Source organism: Mustela nivalis, assembly GCF_964662115.1.
Source record: "Mustela nivalis genome assembly, chromosome: 5".
In the NCBI taxonomy this organism is placed as follows: domain Eukaryota; kingdom Metazoa; phylum Chordata; class Mammalia; order Carnivora; family Mustelidae; genus Mustela; species Mustela nivalis.
In genome coordinates, this window is record NC_139024.1 from 58,461,749 (window position 1) to 58,477,413 (window position 15,665).

At 41.3% G+C, this 15,665-nt stretch overlaps 1 protein-coding gene across 1 annotated transcript in view; it reads right to left on the reverse strand.

The window, feature by feature from the left end:
* AIG1 (androgen induced 1) overlaps positions 1 to 15,665 on the reverse strand; it is a 481,448-nt gene that overhangs the window by 135,357 nt on the left and 330,426 nt on the right. The gene's annotated exons all lie outside the window — the stretch shown is intronic.

Below are 15,665 nucleotides of genomic sequence, written 5' to 3' on the forward strand. Positions count from 1 at the left end.
GAAATCATGAGTCCCACGCTTAACCGTCTGAGCCATCCAGGCACCCAACTTTTCTCTTTTTTCAGTAATGGTGTGTTCTTGTGATTAGATTCAGGTTATACATTTTAGGAGATGTTATGTTCTCAGAATATCACATCTGAAGGCACCCAAAGGGCATCAGTTCCTAACTGGTGATGTTAATTTTGGTCACCCAGTTAATTTTGATCACCTTACTTCTATACAATATAATTATTGTCCCCCCCCCCCTTTGCAATGAATAAGCAATCTGGGGAGAAAAACTTAAATTTTTAAAGGAAAATGTATTTGACATTAGTGGAAAGGAGGAGGAAAAATCAAAGATACGAATTTCAGAGCAACTGTTAGGTTATTCTTCCTCTTTTATTATGTCTGCTGAAATTTACAAATTCTTTTTGTAATAAGAATATTTCAAATAGGGCTGTCTTCATAAAAATGAAAAGGAAGTCTCTAAGTTCTTCTTCTCCTCAGCAAAACTAATACTTACATCAATTTAAGTACATCTGATGAGAGAGTTTTAGAAACATAGGTCTGAGATGTTTCTGGTATCACAGATGGCCCACAGTGATCCAGTAGGATGTATAATCTAGGTAGGTAGTCATTGGCCATAAAAGCGGAGTTCTCTTGGGTTTCCATAGAGACATCTAGACTTAAAATGTTTTAAACACTGCTGCTTTTAAAATGAGTGTCAGTAAAAATAGCAAAAACCGAGGCTCTTTAAAAAAAATCGTTAAAAATTTTTAAAGTAGTGAAGTTCCTGGTTAAAAATCCACGTTGAAGCCAAAGCTTGTCCTTCCTAGTCATTCTTCAACTGGCCTTGAATAGCCTTGGGGAGAAGAGGCATCAAGAACTGGTTTCTCTGCCTTTTGGCAAAGGAATGAGACTACACTGACTTCATCTATGAAGACAACTGCCAACTATTTTCTTACTCTGTAAATTGTTAATTGTGTGTGGTGAAGAAAAGGGTGATGGGTGACGTTAGTTTTATGGGTAAGCCTGGCATAAGTTCTGGTGAAAGTTTGACATCTTTAGGACCTTATGTTTTTTCAAGTTGAGCTAATAAAAAAGAGGCTCATGGGATTATTTCACACCCAGTTTTTAAGTGAATATTGAGCTAAACACCATGTGTCTGTGACTATTAGGGAGACTTGTTGTGTCGTGTGGTTGAAGAAGCATGAATCTTGTGAGTCTAGAACAGAAGTCAGCAAAATATGGCCCGTGGGCCAGACCCAGCCTGCTGCCTCTTTTGGTTAAAGATGGTTTTATATTTTGAAATGGTTGAAAAAAAAAAAAAAATCAGAAGACTTGAGTGACCTGTGAACATTGTATGGAATTCAAATTTCATTGTCCGCAGATTGCTTTATTAAAGGGTAGCGCGCCCATTTTCGTGTCGTCTGGAGTTGCCCCTTCGCTACTACAGTGGGTGAAATAGGGGTGACAGGCTAGTGCCTCTCAAAGCCCGAAATATTTCGTGTCCAGCTCTTTAGGACACTGTTTGTGCCCTCTGGTCTAAAGAATAGAAAATGTGGAGGTTCGATCTCTAAGGTGCTTGTTGAAGTTCTAGGATGTTGGAACTGAAAAGTGTGGCTCACTGGGCAGCATGGTAAATTGCTTTAGTACCATGATTTTTTTTTTTAAGTTGGTTTATAAATATGAAAGAGAAATCCAAGCTCTTAAAATATTTATTCTGGCTTAGAATATTTGGTTTCCTTACATCCACTTTAAGAGGCCAGGGGAAAAGATCATTTATCCATTTCTTTTGTTAAGAATAAACAATATTTTATTTATGATTTTCACATTAAACATATTATCAAGTATTTATCATCTGTAAAAAGTTACCCTAATGGCAGAAATCTGTTGGATCCTTTTAAAAACCAGGACTCAAATAGAAACTGCTTCCATACCATCGCCACCACTGTGCCTCCCCCAGTTCTCTCTGTAACAGGTTTGGTAACTCTTTGGTACTAGAATTACATATGCTGAGTTTGGAGAAAAGACAAAAAAAAAAAAACATTTATTAGGAAATTTGTTTATTTTACCCAGCATTGAGTTCAGGACAAAGCCTTATGTCTAACAGAAAAATACTATTGTCTTAATTTTTAAGTTGCGAAAACAAAGCAAAAAACAAAAAAAAATCAAACTCTAAGTTGTATAGTAAAGCAGGATTGGAAGGAGACTTATGGACAAGGACACCTGCTGTGCTCGGAGAGACGGTGGGGTTTGGAAGGTAGGTGAGCCAGCAGGGTAGTGGGGGCTAGAGTAGATGACTGTCATGTGAAGACAAAGGGATGGGATGTTTGGGCTGTGTTACCATAAGTTCTCCCTTTTTCTGAGAAAGGGTAATTTTTTTGGCACCTGGGTGGCTCAGTGGGCTAAGCCTCTGTCTTCAGCTCAGATCATGCTCCTGGGGTCCTGGGATCGAGCCCAGCATCCGGCTCTCTGCTCAGCGGGGAGCCTGCTTCTCTGCCTACTTGTGATCTCTCTCTCTGTCAAATAAATAAATAAAATCTTTTTTTCTTTTTTTTAAAGGTGTGATTTTCCCCTTCTTTCTGATGTGTGATTTCCCACTCATTCCTGGAGTATGTGTGTTTTGGGGTGGGGCCTTGCCAGAGACGAAGGTTCTGACATCACAGTCACTGTGGTAAGAAGACTGGAACCACACATCACCCAGCAAGATTTGAGCCGTGGGGGGAATGGAGTGTGTCGATATTACATGCTAGTATTCACGTCAAACTTGCCAGGTTCTATTCATATGTTACCTTGTTAATCCTCATACTGTTCCCATCTCCCCTTTACTTCAGGGAAACTGAGGCCCAGAGAGATGAAGTACCTTGCAGGTCGCAGAGTACTAAGAGACGGTGTCAGCCGAATTGACTGGGTTATGCCAAGGTAGTAACCTTCAGGTTTTCCTGCCTTCAAACAAAGTCTTAATTCCTTCATGCTTCACTTCTTGTCCATCTCAGGTTAGGCCAGGGGTTCAGGTTAAACTCCACAGTCTGGATCGCCATCAGTCACTGTGGCAGGGATAAGAGAAGATGGTGAATACAGCTCTGTGTCTCAGAATAGGGTGGGCTTCACCCACTCGAATGTGCATCTGAATTGCCCAAGGGGCTCATTCAATGCACGTTGGTTCTGGAGGCCAGGGATGGGCCTGCCCTTCTGCATCTCGAGCGAGCCTCCGGGGCATTCCTGTAGGGAGCAGGGCCCCCTTTCGAGTAAGGAGTGCTTACTGGCTTTTGCCTGGAAGTGACAGGTTATTTCTGCTCACATAAGTCACGTAGCCTTGTCTAACGTCAAGCTGACAGGAGACGTAATCTACCATCTATGTCAGAAGGAGGAGAATTGCAGTATTTGTGAACCATCCAACAAAGAGGAGAAAATATGAAGTCAGGACTTAAATTCAGACAGGCTGGCCCAGAGTGGGAGGTCTTTATCATCCCATACAGTCGTGGATGTTGGTCCCTTCCCTGTGGAGAAAGGACAGTGTCATGGCAGCTGCCCTACTTGGTGGCCACCCGTCAGGGTAGTCCTCCCTTGAGACTGACCAGTTGCAGTTGTCTTATGTGACACCGATACTGGGTGTCCCAGGCAGTTTAGTGTCAAAGGCAGCAGTTGTCAACATGATGTCGCAACCCTGTGAAAATTCAATTCATTTTTTTCTTAATAACAGGCTGACATCTATGAATTATTTATTCTTATTCAAAGCATACCTTAGAGCAGATTCGAGCCTTTCCCCATGACTCCCTCTCATCCACTGTTCTGCCATGCTTTCCTGTTCCGGACAAGGGGTGCGGTTAGAGCCAGCATTCAGGGAGTTGTGCAGGATCCTGGGAATGCTCCTGGGTGTGAGTCCACACAGGCACACCACGCATCATGTACGTGGGCTGCAAAGCGCCGGAGTTGCTGTTCTCGAAGCATCCTAGGCTTGTGGTCCGTCCCCGGATGGTGGTGGCTGAGAAGCGGCTCTGAGCCAGCAGCCCACTCGTATGACTGCGATCTTCTGATAGGATCATGGGCACCTGAGAACTGGGAGAGTGAGTGGTGGAGTCCAGGCTTCCCAGAGGGTCTCTACAGGGAGCGCGGTAGACGGGGTTCGTCACAGCCCAGGGAACATGGCACTGCTTTTGACTGTCCTTCCAGGGCCCACAGAAAGCCCAGCTCTCTCTTCTACCACAGCCTACTCTGCTGTCGGTTCCTAGGTCGAAGTGTTGACAAATAATTCGGACACACAGGTTTCACTGGTCTGCCTGCTTTGTGGAAACCTGGATCTGCAAACGGCCCTTGGAACGATAGGAGATTGTTCCTCCTCCATTAAAAAACAAAACAAAACAAAACCACCCAAAACGCAAAAAATAAAACTTCCCGAAAAAAATAATGAATACTGTTTTTCTGAAAATAAATAAATTAAAAAAAAAAAAAACTTCCCGAAAATGAGAAACTGAAATAAAGGTGCGTCTCTGTTTTACATAATAATTACAGTTGCGATTTCACAGTTACCCCACTACCCTAGTTGATTCAATCAACAATTTAGCTAAACATGAGGGAGAAAATGGGCCTTGACAGTGTTTTCTTTGGAAAGTCAGGTTTGCCATGTTGAAAAATGTTTGCGCCCTGGCCCGTCTGTTCTGGCGTCGATCTCGAGAGCTGGATAAACCGGACCGTTCCTCCAGACACACGTTGGTTCTGTAATGCCCTGAGTTTAATTAAAATACGCAAATGCATGCCAAGTTAATAATTAAGGGAAAATACAACAAAGTAGTAACCATTTTTATTCACTACTCAGACTGAAACCTACAATAGGCCATTTCCAAATCAATGGCCCAGAATTCTACTGCTTGCCTATTGTCGTCCTAATCCTAGAAGGTCTTACCAGTGATCCTCCTCGGCTGTCAGTGTCCCTCAGAGGAAGCCCTGTTGCTCCACCAGTGATTCTAACTTCACAGGAAAGTGCTTCCAGCTTTTAATCTCGCCTGTGCTAGCATTGATAGAAAGTCATTTCTTTTAGTGACATTTCTGTATTGGAGGACTAAATAAATTAAGGATGTCAGCTTGATTCTCATAGGGGCAATGTCACCATCCTGCTTCAAATGCTAAACAATTTCAAGAAAGATTAAATTTCTTCTGGACCTGAGAGAAATCCCATCTTCTCAGGCAGAGGCTGTGCTGGCAGGATGCCAAGGGGAGCGCCTTGGGCTGCCTGCTCCCGTAGATGTCCTCCTCAGGTAAACCCGCAACACCACACACTGTGTTCTTTTATTATCAACTTCATAAGCCTCTAGCATGATTTTGCTCTTCCCTTCAAAGTCCTGCGTTCTCCATGAAATCTTTTCCAATGACTCTAGCCCACAATGATCGTTTTCTTCAAAACTCCTACTTAGTGTCACATAGTTTAATCTCAATTGGTCTCTAATTATAGTAATTAGATCGTAAGCTCCTCCAAAGCAAGGATTTAGCCCAGTGCTAGGCCCAGAGGCGGTTTTAGTAAATGCTTGCCGAGTGATGGATGGATTTGCAGCTCTGGATGGTTTCCAGGAGTCAGGACGAATGGGTGAATTAGCACTCCCAAGAGGACACTGCCCAGTCTTCCTGGACTGAACAGACCCGGTCTATAAGCATTTTTGCTAAGACCGTCAGTGCCAGACAGTGGGGCAGCCAAGGGAGCACGGCAGAGACGATTCCCATGTCTTCCTCTAGCTCATCTCTTCTCATTTGGAAACCTACATTTTGGACTCAGGCTTGAGATTTCCCATCTTCAGGTTTGAGAAATCAGGAAGCCATAGAAGGTCAGGGAGGTAAAAAAAAGAAAAAAAAAATATATATATATATATCTGCCTTCCTAGAAACTACCTTTCTTGTGGAGGGGTAACAAAAGAGAGGACACGTTGCCTATTTCAGAGCAACTCAGATGCTGTGTGGAAATCGATTTATATAACTTTCTTGCTAGATTAGTCCAGAAACTGGATTAATATTTTAATCATATCCCCTGGAGAGGAAAAGGCAGCTGGTGAAATTGTTGGAGGTGACATGCCAATCTACATAGAAACCAAGTGTGGTTTGGAGACCACCATGGAAATAGTAACTTCAGTCATTAGGTGGAGAATGAAAGGAAGAAAGAAACCAGATAAGTTTTCCAGGATCAAGAAGTTATTTTTATTATAAACTAACCTTAGGGAGACCATAAGATTTATTATTATTTTAACATTTAAATTCAAATACTGATGGCTTTATCTTTTCATTGCTGATTACTCTTGGCAACAGCGGAGGGCAAGGAGTGCAATTGAACATCCTTCATCTTTTTAAGTTGCCATTTGTGTATATAAGCTCAGTTGTGCCGGCAAATCATGGCAATGAGCACGCAGTGGCACAGTTCACGTCTCACTACAGGTTTGCTCTCTCCCTGGGAACTTGACTTCCCAAGACCTGAATTCGAACCACTGGCATCCGAATTCACTGGCATCCTGAAATCAAAAGGAAGACAGAGGTCTTTTTCTGGAACTTTTTTTTTTTTTTTTTTTTCCTTTGTGGACCTGGATAACACCAGATCTTTACAATGGTCTGTAGTTGGCACTAGCAACAAGTATCTGGAGTGTAACGTGTTAGACTCTGGGAAATGCAATCCTCTGCTTGGGAACTGCCCTCAGTTGGAAACTGATGTTTAGATTATTACTGGGAATTTGTTTGTGCTTCTGAATTCTATGGGATTAAGGCTGGTGCTGTGATATTCTCATGTGTTCTGTTGACCTGTAGGTATTTTAGAAAAGAGGGAAATGAGAGTCTGAGGGTTGAAATAATCAGACTTTGGAGGTGCTAAGGCTCCACTCCGATTATATTGGCAGACAGCCCAGGGTGCAGCTGCTGACGAAGGATCCCAGATTCCATCCGAAGGCCCAAATACCACCTCTTCTGTCTGGAACTGAGTCAGTAAAAGGAAATAGGGTAGGGCAGCATTTTGGACTGAAATTTCTTTGTGGGAGCAACAGATTGAATTGATAATGGGAGAAAGTTTGTATTGTTAACTTTTATAAAGTGGCCCAGTAAATTTCATGGGTTTTATAGGACGGGTACATTATTTGGGCCACATTTTCATCTGGTGCTCATTGTTCACCCTGCCTGGTTGGCTAGCGGAGCTGAGCAGGATCCAAGATGAGAAAGAGAAGTGGGGTTGCCTGTGGCATTGGGGCGTAAGGTAAGGAATGTCATGACCTGTTTCAGTGGCTTCTGGAGGCCACAACAGAGAGGCACTCATAAAAGCGCCAAGGGGATGAAGTGGCCGTCTCTTTAATACCAAGAAAATGTGGAAAAAGAGAAAGGAAGAGAGGATATGGAGAAAATGGCTCCATGGAGAAGAATGTTCTCTCCTGTCCTCCCTTTCTGAGGGGGAAAGCATCACTTGGCATGGAGAGGCTCTGACTAATTTCACTGGCTTAATAAGATAAATATACAACAAGGGGAGGATATTCGTGTCTAAGGGAAGGTAAGACACTTCTCTCTTCATGCTCTTGCTTAGTTAGGGGAAGAGCATTGATTTGTGTCCATGTCAATGGACAGAACTACACTGCGAAGTTAGAAGACACTTTGAACTCTCATTTGAGGCTGGGAAAGATGGCTTGGAAGCAGCTGGGAAATATTGCTCTTGGCATTTGTCCAAACCCTGTGTCTTCTCTCTCACGAGTGGCTTTTCCTTGCATTGGAATGTAACGTCTAAGATTGAGTTTTTGATTTATGTTTAGGGTGGCTATGGGTAGTTCCACACCAAAGGTCTGTTTTGAATCGAGGCCTATAAGCTCACCTTACTAAGATAGTGTTCTCCGCAATGTAGCCTGGTTAGAAGTGAAGCTGACGGATGCTCCTTCATTAGAAGAAGTAGTAGTAGCTAATATTCCTAGCCTTCCTATTGCTGCCAGGCTCAGCTATTAAGGCTTTGCACCTATTACATGATCCTAGAAGCATACCTAGGAGGTTCTTACTCTTTTTCCCACTTAAGGAGTGAGTTAAGAGAGGTTTATAGGGTTTAATTTGCTCAAGATCACAGACCTAGTCAGAGACAGAACCAGAATTTAAACTCTGGAAGCTCACATTTCTTAACCATCATAGTAAACTATTTCAAGAAGATTACCCAAATAGGAAAAGAACAAAAAGGGTGCTGAATTTTGTTTCCTGCCCAGCCCTCCCCTGAAACAAAACACCATAACTTGGGTTTATTCATGAGGCTAGTTTTTGGCTTCTTTCAGTAGATAATGAATTTGAATGTCTTTTTCTACTGTGTGTGTATATCTTGTATTTTTAAAAAATTTAATAAAGCAAATCTTCTAGAAGGGAAAGAACTATTTTACTTGTGAGAACAGATCCTAAGGTACTTATAAAATTAAAAAAATACAATTGGATCATCAGCTTGGTTCTTTTCAAAAGCTGGAAATAAAATTGCATGATTCTGTAAAAAAAAAATTCCAGTAAGACGGGTCCTGTTAAGGAAGCATGGATGAAATACCAATACCTTTGCATAATCTGTAATTGTTTCCTCAAAACAACAGCACACGTTTTCACTATTACTGTTATTATTACCATTAGGTATTGTGCTAACTGATTTACATGTATTCTCACATTAATACGTATGTGATAGGTTTTACCATCATGTATCACTTACCTACTATCACAGCAACGCTGCATAACAAGAACCCACAAAACCTCAGTGGCATACAAAAATAACTCTTTATTGTTTTTACATCTAGAGTGATTGGCTAAACGGATCTGCCCATCTTGGCTGCGCTGACTTACAACACATGGGGTTTGGCTCACTGAGGACTGATCTAGCCTGGCCCTGGTTCAGATGAATGGGCAACCCAGCTCCTCCATTTATTTGTCTCTTATCCTCCACCAGGCTGGGCTGGGCATGTTCTGTTGGTGATTAAAGAGCTGCAAGCTCTGATTGCAAACTCCGAGCAAGCCTGATTGCATAAGTGCATTTCAACTTTCTGCTTGCAGTGTCTCTGTTAATATCTCTTGGTTAAAGCAAGTCATGTAGCTAAATATAAGGATGGGGAATTACGCACTCCATCCCTTGGGAGAGCATTGAGGAAAAAGTATGGCAAAAGGCATGAGGATAGGCAATGCAGAACAACTGGGCCCATTTTTGTAATCGATCACATATTCCTTTTTTTTTTTTTTTTTTTTTGTTAACAGGCAAAGAACTTGAGACATGGAAGTAAGTGGCTTGCCTAGATATTAAATAGCAGAGCTTAAATTTGACCCCGGGTTTATCTTTTCTCAGAGCTGGAATTCTTAATAATGTACGATAAATGCAAGATTTAGAAACCAGTTCTGCCTCCAATTCCTTTCCAGATATGAACAATCTTTTTGCTCCCTTTTTATGCATCTTCACCAATGAAGACAAAATGCCGCTCTTGATATTATAGAATGAGAATGCTGTGAGGAGTCATTAATGGTAGCAGATTTCTCCGAACAAGTGCTAGGTATTATGATCAAAGAAATATACAGACTTTTAAATCTGTGCTTGGCCTCATTTTACATTTTGTAGTCTTTCAGATCTCTCTTACCTGCCAGAGTTCAGAATTGTATTGGGTGTAAAATCTCTTAATGCTCTTACTCCTCCTCAGCAAACCATCCTAGTGGTACCCCCAATCTGCCTATATTAGCAGTAACTATACGTGAGGATGATACTCGATACAGATTCCTTTTTCAAAAATTCCAGGTGACAGTAGCGTCTTGAAGACTGGCCAGAAAGTTGTACATTTTGGCAGTTGACAAATGTGGACTCTGAGCGGATAGAAAAATCTAGTCTTTTGTATCAAGTGCCCTTTCAACAAATGCTTCCTGGCCTGGTTTTGCCTCGTAACTTGCTGCTACTATTGTTATTCCCTTTATTTTTTATTTTATTTTATTTTTTTTTGAACTTTGAAGACTTTTTAAAAAGAGATTTTATTTATTTATTTGACAGACAGAGAGACAGCAAGAGAGGAAACACAAGCCAGGGGGAGGGGGCGGTGGTAGAGGGAGAAGCAGGCTTCCTGCTGATTAGGGAGCCTGATGTGGTGCTTTATCCCAGGACTCTGGGATCATGACCTGAGTTGAAGGCAGACACTTAATGACGGAGCCACTCAGGCACCCCTGTTATTCCTTTTCTTAAGCCAATTTCATAGCACCGGGTTTTGAAGAAAGTTGAAAAGTTTTTTTATACTTCTGTTGACCCTGGGAGCAAAACATCAGAAGGACACATTCATACTTGGTGCTTGCCAAAAATGCATTCCTAAAGAAATTCCGTGGTGTACCCATTGGCTCTCGACCTCCTGGTCCTGTCCTGGAGCACTGACTATAAAACAGACACAACTTTCTGCTTTCAAAAAGTTGAAAGGAACTTTTTTATGGACCTCTGAGGACCACTGAGGGTCCTTCAGGGTTTTTGTGAATGCCCCATGGGTCAGAAAGGTGTTGGGGATCTCCTTAGAAATTCAGAATTTGGAAGGGGACTATAATGAAGAAAGGGGGAAATTTAGAGAGGTGATGCTATAAAGATGAAGGGACATTGGCTCTGAAAGGAGGGAAAAACCAAGGCTGATCAGTTTCAATCAAGATACAAATGATGGAGAAAGACAGAAATTCAATTCAGATTCTTTGTGAACATAAAAATTTGGGGAACTTGGGTACGTGCTGCATCTTCTCACCCTAGCACCCGCTTCACATATGGCCCTTACCTGTTCTCCCACAAGACCATAAATAATGAGGGCAGGGACTGTGTGTGTCTTGACTGGCGTTATTATTATTATTATTTTTTTTTATTTTAGAAAGCCACGAGAGAGAGAGAGAGAGAGAGCACAAGTGGGGCTGGGAGGGGCAGAGGGAGAGGGAGAAGCAGACTCTGTTGAGCAGTGAGCCCGGTGTAGGACCTGGAATCATCACCTGAGCTGAAGGCAGGAGTTGAACCGACTGAGCTGCCCAGGTGCCCCTTGACTGGCATTATTAACGCAAGGTAGCTCAATGCATTGCACTAGTGTCCATTACATAAATATTTGCTAAACACATGTCCCTTCTATTGTTTTCCTCTAGCAAAAACTCAGAAACTGCCTTTATCTGGTACAACAAAAGAATAACCTATGAGTTGAATGTAATGTGGGAATTAAATAAAATATAATACCAGTATTTAATTGTGTCCTGAAGGATGTGTTTCTCATTCCAGTAGAGAGGGAAGGAACATTATTATAAGTCAAGGGACCTGTCTTCCCATTGTAGCTCTGGTTTTGATCTTGGCCACATGACCTAACAGCAGCTTTCCTACGTATCCAATTGGAATAACAAATAATGCGTTATATTTGAAAATGCTTCGGAAGTAAAAGTACAAATTAATACTAGGTACTATCGTTGTGTAAGACACAAGTTAAACTGGAAAGTGGAACTCCAGATACAGGAGCCAGGGAAGGGGACTTGTCTTTTGTTTTTTCATCTTTTTTTTTTTTTTTAAGATTTTATTTATGTATTTGACAGAGAGAGAGAGAGACAGCAAGAGAGGGATCATGTCCAGAGCCAAAGGCAGATGCTTAACGGCTGACCACCGAGTTGCTCCCTTTTTTTTCATTTTGCACACAACTCCTGTGCCCAATTTAGTGCGTATTCAATAGTTGGTACTTGGAATGTGTTTATGGAATGAATGAATGATCACCAACTGCAGCAGAAAATCTGAAGATGATCTTAGGTGGCTGTTCTTGTCTCTTTGTGTGTAGATGAGGATTTTCATATGTTATTGTCATGCAGTTGAATTGTTAAAAATTTATGTAAGGAATATAGAGTCATAAGACAGAATTTCTGCCCTTAAGAAATTTTTTATCTCATTGGTTCATAAGACTTCATTAGCTTCTTTCTCCTCAAATTAAACAGTAATAAAAGGCAATAGAAGAGTCCTAGTTAAGTTTATTTGGATGTAGGAAGGAATATTTACTCTGGCCAACTTAAGGGGGGGAAATGTGTGGCTCACAGAAAGGAAGGACATGTGAAGAGCCAAATCCAGCCCAATAGTGTACCTCTGAGAATCTAGGCGGTTGACGAAGGCTCACCAGGTCTCTGCAGCCTGGCCGGTTGAGCTCCATCCATTTTCTCCTTCCATCACTCCATACAAGGGTCACATTCCTTGGAGACAGAGTCCAGTTGGCATGATGAAGCATACATGCTCACACAGTTTGGCCAAGAAAGAGCAGCTAGGCAAGACGTCGTGAGGAATGGACCATGTAGGTCTGCAAGCACAATTCGGGGGCCCCTCTGAGATGCAGTGAATCCTATACCCGGTATTACAAGAGTTCAGAGAAGAGAGGTTCTGGTGAGACTTCACAGATGCAAAGGGACTCAGCTGGATCTTTAAGGATGGGTAGGCGTGAGATAAATGAAGAGGAGAGATTTCAGCCAGGGCCACAAGAGGAACAAATGTTTAGGGTTAGGACTGAGCCTGATGTGTTCACCAAAGGCAGAACTGGTGGAGACGGAGAAAACAGATGTCAATAAAAGGTCCTTGGATTTTTCTGTAGTGAAGTAAGGATGGATAGCAGGTTTAAACAATAAACCAACGGTTCAGGCAGAGAAACAGTGTAGAGCTATGGGGTGCCTGGGTGACTCAGTGGGTTAAACTTCTGCCTTCGGCTCAGGTCATGATCCCAGGACCCGGGGATGGAGCCCCACATCGGGCTCTCAGCTCAGCAGGGAGCCTGCTTCCCCTACCCCCTGCCTACTTGTGATCTATCTGTCCAATAAATAAATAAAATCTTTAAAAAAAAAACAAGTGTAGAGCTAATTGTACAGAAAACATTCCCTGGAAAGCATAGGAGAAGCCTATGTATTTTTAAAAGAAAACCAGAAAACTAAATGGTACATTGGAAGAAGCTTTGGGTATGAGATTGAGAACACAGGTGAAGGGAAGTGTCTTGAAAAAGGAGAGAGTGATTGAAGTGCCCGGGTGGCTCAGTTGGTAAGTGTCTGCCTTTGGCTCAAGTCATGATTCCAGGGTCCTGGGATTGAGTCCCGCATTGGGCTCCATGCTCTGCGGGGAGCCTGCTTCTCCCTCTACCATTCCCCCTGCTTGTGTTCCCTCTCTCTCTTTGTCTCTCTCCCTATCAAATAAAACAATAAAATTTTAAAAAAAGAAGAAGAAGAAGAAGAAGGAGTCGCTGCTTGTCCAAAGGCGGAAGGACAGGGTGGGGACTAGGTGGGGATGGAGATACCAGCATAATGCTTTAGATGACACTTGTTCTATATATACTAAGTCTTAGCAACATGAGGTAGAAATCACTGCTGAGTGAAGGGGAGTAATGTTGGGTGAGACTCAGAAGGAGGATGCTTTAGAATATCCCATGTGCTCAGGCCACAGTGCTTAGGAATCAACAAAGAGTCAGTGAACAATTACAAAATAACACCTCTGCTTGGTTAAAGTTAGCATGAATTTGAGCAAAGTTTCCAATGACTGGGTGGAAACTCTTTTTGGTTAGTATTCAAAAGCTAGGGTTTCCAAACCTTTGGAGCAGATTTTAAAGATAAGAGAGTTTATTCAGAAATTTAACTTTTGTTCCTAGACTTAAAGGATTATTGGAAATATTTGGAACAAGACAGATTGGCATATTTTGTGATGATTTGCACCCTTTATTTACATATGGAGCAGTTGCCACAGAAGTCTCTTGGTCTTATATCATTTCATAAAATAAATGTATTACTAGAAACACCAGACATTTCAGTGTTTGACTTAGCACTGAAATAGCACTGAATAGAATATGCTTAGCCATTTTCAACCTTATTCCATGCTTCTCCAGTATTTATGCTGGAGTTATCTCAAAAATGGACTCAAGGAGAAAGCATGAACCTAGAAGCAATCCTTAACCTCAAATATTTGATCTATGTCATCACATTTAAGTAGTTCAGAATCTGCTTAGAAAAGACAAACCAGGGAGTTTGGCTTCTCTTTACACCTTAGAAAGCGTCAAGCTCTAAGGCTTATTGGTGAGCCAGAATCTCCCCACTCCTAAGCCACCCAGCAGTGGCCCCTACTCAGTCTACTTAAGGCAATGCACAAATATTTGCTTTATATCATAGAACTGTTTTTGCAAAAATTAAAATAAGCCAAACTCTTCTCCCCGCAAAAGCCCATGAATCATGTTTTAATAAAAAATAATCACTTATTATGTATCTGTTTAAAATGTCATGTGTTAGATCTACTTACAGTGAGATGCACCAACACTTTAGAAACATAGTCTGGGGGTACCTCTCTGTTCTTGAGGGGGCTCATTAGTGCACAGGATATAACCATTCACAAGGAATAGCCTAGTTGTTGATGGGGCTAATCATAATAGTCTCAATAACAACCACGGAGAATTCTGTTAAGTTGAGTTTGTATTGAGTTCTCTACTAATACTGTTTATCGAATATAGATCATCACAGTAAGGATAGGAATGTAACTAATCATAATCATAAAAAGTAGGTATTATTGTGACAATCTATTTTACATATTGGTAAACTGAGGCTTAGGACGATTAGGGCATCACATAATAAGTAACAAGGTCAGAACTGAGTCCACGTGTGGATAGTTCCAGAGCCTGTGCTCTCACTGTGCATTCTCATTTCCTAACTTCTCAAGTTCTCCTACTTGTGACATTATGCGAGCCTCTCCACCAGCAGCCTGTTCCCTTACTGTTGTTTGTCTTTAATATTTCTTAATTAAAAACTTTTAAACTTTTTATTTTAAATTAATTTTAAACTTAATGATGCTGTACAAATAGTACAAAACAAAAATTCCTGTGTATTCAGAGTCCTCAAATGTTAATCTTCTGTAACCACAGCACAATGACCCAAATCAGGAAATTAGCATGGATGCAATTCTATTATATCATCTTCAGAACTTACTTGAATTTTCCCAGTTTCCGCATTCATGCCCAGGATCTAAACCAGGATGACATGCTGCATTTAGATGTCATGTCTCTTTGGTTTCCTTCGGTGCCAGCCCTATGCTAACCTGATCTCGAGGGTGAGCACCTCTCATTTCCCTCTTAGCCCCTTTGCCCAATTCATCCCTTTAAACTAGAACAGTTCCTTGTCTTTCTTTGTCTTTCGTAACCTTAACACTTCAAAAAAGTACTAGCCAGTTATGCTTACAGAATGTACCTCATTTGGGTTTGTCTGATGTTTCTTCATGAATAAATTTGCATTGTGCATTTTTGGTAAAAATACTATGGAAGTTATGTTGTGTCCTTCTCAGCATCCTACCAAGAGATACATGATTTGTCATGTCACTGGTGATCTCAACTGTGATCATTCGGCTAAGGTAGTATCTGCTAGATTTCCCCACTTTGAAGTAAATATTTTTCCTCTTTTATTAATTAGTATTTTCTGGGGGAGCTACTTTGCAACTATGTAAATAGCTGGCTTATCATAATACCTTAGCCATTAATTTTATCATTCATTGATAATTCTTGCCTAAAACAATGATTATTATAGTCCTTAAAAATGGTGGCATTCTTTTTCCATCATTATTGATACATATATTAATTGGAATTCCATCATAAGGAAGAGCTTCTTCTTCTTCCCTTCTTATTCAATTATTTATTTATATCAGTATCGACTCATGGATTCTTACTATATTCTGTGGGGTATATTAATATTATTGGCTA